Source organism: Hippopotamus amphibius, chromosome 13 (assembly GCF_030028045.1).
Source record: "Hippopotamus amphibius kiboko isolate mHipAmp2 chromosome 13, mHipAmp2.hap2, whole genome shotgun sequence".
In the NCBI taxonomy this organism is placed as follows: Eukaryota; Metazoa; Chordata; class Mammalia; order Artiodactyla; family Hippopotamidae; genus Hippopotamus; species Hippopotamus amphibius.
In genome coordinates, this window is record NC_080198.1 from 78,434,217 (window position 1) to 78,438,361 (window position 4,145).

At 33.3% G+C, this 4,145-nt stretch overlaps 1 pseudogene; it reads left to right on the plus strand.

Moving 5' to 3' along the window:
- Positions 1-340: 340 nt before the first annotated feature.
- LOC130835210 (cytochrome c oxidase assembly protein COX20, mitochondrial-like) lies at positions 341-652 on the plus strand (annotated as a pseudogene).
- The last annotated feature ends 3,493 nt before the right edge of the window (positions 653-4,145 follow it).

The window sequence follows — 4,145 nt, forward strand, 5'->3', positions numbered from 1 at the left end:
GAAAAAGAGTATGGCTAAAAAAAAATCTTGATAATTTTCCTCCTTATCCTCTTTCTAAATCTTGTATCCAAGATTTTGTGATTAGTTTGTCATTATATAATGTATGGCATCCTGTCTTGTTTTCCTCGTATGGGATTTTTAAGATTGGATTGTCTCTTCACGATATCATATCTTAAATGTATGAATTTATCTGGTCTAAAAATTTTGTAGTTTGTCTCATAAGCACTGCATATTTTTCAAATCCAAACTATGTTTAAATAATGACTTTCTCTGGAAAGCTGAAATTCCTTTGAATTTCTGAACATCAGAAGTTACTTAAAAATACTGAGGTATGGCCTACTGTCCCCATGGCGGCTGCGCCGGAACCCGGGGAGCCAGGGAAGGGGAAGCCCTTTAAGCTCCTAGGAATTTTAGATGTTGAAAATATTCCCTGTGCACGAGATTCGATATTATATGGTTCGTTAGGATCTGTTGTGGCTGGCCTTGGACATTTTTTGTTAACTAGTAGAATTAGAAGATCATGTGAAGTTGGAGTAGGAGGATTTATCTTGGTGATTTTAGGATGCTGGTTCCATTGTAGGTATAATTATGCAAAGCTAAGAATCCAGGAAAGACTTACCAGGGAAGGAATTAAAAACAAGATTTTATATGAAAGTACCCACCTTGATCCTGAAAGAAAACAAACCAATGGTGACAGCAGCAGCAACTGAGCAGTCCTGAGCATAGGAAACCCAGATGCAACTCACCTTCAGTGTGAACAAAGCTGAGATCAACTACGGAAAGCATTTTATGTACCATAAGGCAGCTTTCAATCAAGTAAATAAAGCATGCGTAAGTTGTAAAAAAAAAAAAAATTACTGAGGTATACCTCTGATAATTGCTTTTTGCAAATTGAAAGGCCATCAAAAACCCCAAAGCAAATTCTGAATAATATGTTTATGACATGTTTTTGTTAATTTATATATTAAAATTTTTATTTTATAATTTTTGTGTTCAAAAAATTTTAGTCATCCATGTAAAGTCTACATGTTAAATTATTAAGTCTTTGTATTAGTTAAATAATTCTACTTTCTAACTATATCAGAAACTGTACATATAAAGAATCTGACCTATTGGCAATCAATGATATCAATATAATAAACTCAATCCTAAATCCAGCAGATAGTATTTTGCATATGCAAAATATACAAAATATTATAGTCCAGTGAATAAGTAACTATTTTGGTTAAAGATCTCTACCTATATAAGAAAATATGAAAATTCAAAATCTCATCCATTAGTAGGTTTATGATTTCTGGATAATTATTAACATGTCTTCTACTCTCATTCAATGTAAGGCTTCTGAGAGCAACTGTCTTCATTTTCTGTCTTTAATTTCCTTCAGGTGTTTTCCACAAAATTTCCTTTAACACCCTTACACCATATGTCATCAGGAACAGAACTCATACCACAAACAGGTTTCTTCCCAGCTATTAAATAATTCATCAAAGGGCAGCAACTGCTAGTCACTGTGAAGACGGCAGATGCGGAGCCACATGGTAACCCGTGAAAAAAATCTCTGCATTGCATTTGTCCTTGATGGTAACTATGGTTCTGTTTTGAATAAGAGTCCCACACAAGGATTTCATTTCCTATGAAATGTTTTATGGATATCAATAGGCTACCCACTAATATAAATTAAAATCTATGAAAATGTTTCTAAAACTGTGACATAATTGTACAGACATCTGTAAGAAAATCTCACTGGTTTACAATTTGCCGCAAATATAATCATTGGAATCACTGGATACAAAATGGCGTGAATATGTTTATTATATTTGCTTTTTGTTTTCATCCAAAGTTACATTTTGGGGCTCAAATATACATACTTTAAGTGTCCTTTAAGTAAGACCTAATTTTGTATGGAAAGAAAGAGAGGGAGAGAGAGAAGGAAACTATAAGAATTTACCCAGTCATTTATTTAATTATCTCCAACCCAGTGTCCAGAAGAAAAGCATGCATTGCAAGCATTCTTATAATCTTTTTTAATGACAAGCTTTTAATTTTTTTTGACTCAGAAAAAATTCTTTTTGTTTTTGTGTGCATTTAGTTGAAGAACAATCTATGCTTCAGATGTCTAGTGTAGACAGTGATGTGCATAAAATTATTAAAGCAGAATAAACTTTTAATGGTTTAAAATTGTCTTTGTATTGAAATTTATACTTAATCATTTTATTTTTATTCTAGAAAAAAAATGCTCTTTCAACAAATTTAGATGGGTTTGAAACAATCCCCAAATCTACAAAATTGTGGAGAATTATTTAAAGCATATAATACCCCCTGGTTCACAAAGCAAAGGTCATGAAATAATTTTCAAGCTGCATTGTAATATTCCATCATAAGTATTTATTGATAATTTAAGGAAAGTTGCATTGTACTAGTGCTGGGTTTTAAACTAGTATACAGATGCCCTTTGCTTAAACTCAGTTGGGAGTCTCAAAAGATATAATTTATAAAACTGTCCTATAATAGAATTGTCAGAAGAAACAGAAAAATGAAGACCAATTTGAACAGAAAGACTTTTGTGATGTAAAAACTTCCTTTCTATACTATGTTGGTAAATAAAGCTTCTAAACAGACTTTGATTATTCTTTAATCACATCAGCAGTCTAGAGACCCTGTGTCTAAATCCAAGGAATGCCTGAACATTCTCTAGGCAAAGAGTAAATTGAACTCTGCATCAGGTGCCTAACAGATGGATGCAGGCTATCATACATTATGCCAGAATCAATGCCATTTGGCTCGGTCACTTTCTAGGCAATAAATATAGATTTCTTTTGCAAATGTTGCTTATCTAGGATATTTTATTCTTTCAGCTCTAAGTGGATACCATCCTATTAAATATTTATTTTACAACTTACAAAATAGGTTGTTTGAAAAAGCTAATAAAAAAAAACTGCCTCCCAGAAACAATATATTCACATTTTATTTCACGAGGGGAAGTAATAACACATCCCTGCCCAGGTTTCATCAGGGATTCAACCTCGATTGCTGCAGTAAAGACACGCCAGAAAGTATGTACACGATGGCATATGGAAATACTCCAGATAAAATCTCTCCTAATACACAATCCATCTGGCACTTGCCTGGGAGGAAAGCTTCAAAGAGAACTAGAATATAGCCCAAATGTTCTCACAAGTGACACCCAAAGGGATCTGAAAACTCATTTGGTGTGTCTTTGCTTGAGTGAATCTTTTATTCAGGTTGGTATCTATTGGTATGAAATTTCTTTTTCTTTCTTTTAGCGGAATGTTCTATTTATGGAATCTTAGCCTATAACATCATCTATTTGTCTAAGTTTTAGCCTCTATTCTTTTTTCTATTTCCATTATGGTTTATTACAGGATATAGAATATAGCTCCTTGTGCTATGCAGTAGGACCTTGTTTATCCAGTCTATATATAATGGTTTGCATCTGCTAACCCCAAACTCCCAGTCCTTTCTTCCCCCAACCCCACCTCCCCATTGGCAACCCACGAGTCTGTTCTCTATGTCTGTGAGTCTGTTTCAAGCCTCTATTCTTTACTGGACAATAATAAATTATTTATTTATAGTAAACACACAAGGAAGAAAATTTTGCTCCATCTTTTTTTTTTTTAACTTTGATTTCATGGTGGACTTGTTTTGAGATGATAAAATTGATACTAGAGAGCTCCTCCTACCTTGCTTTCCTCTCACTTTGCCCCCTAACTTATTGCAAGAATGGAATAGGATGATACTGGGAAATTTTGTTTCCTTTTTCTATTTCCTAAATCTGTGAAAATGTATCACGTACTTAAGGAAATACAATAGATTTTTTAACCCACTTGCACTTTATTTCATGTAACTGGTGTGTTTTGTGAACTTGTATATTTTGGGATCTTAGGCCTAAAAGTCTTGACATCACAAAAACTTCTCAGCAGAGTCATACCGTTTGGGCTTCTAACACTCAAAAATTGCATATTCTGAATTTCTATAAACTATTGGCACCATGGTTAGGATCTTAAATATGGATAATACATTTCATTTAATAATATCACTTATTGAGCACTCATGAGGCAAGTATTCTCTGATCTCCTTATATGGATTATATCTTAAATTATATCAAAACAATTTGAGGCTAGTAC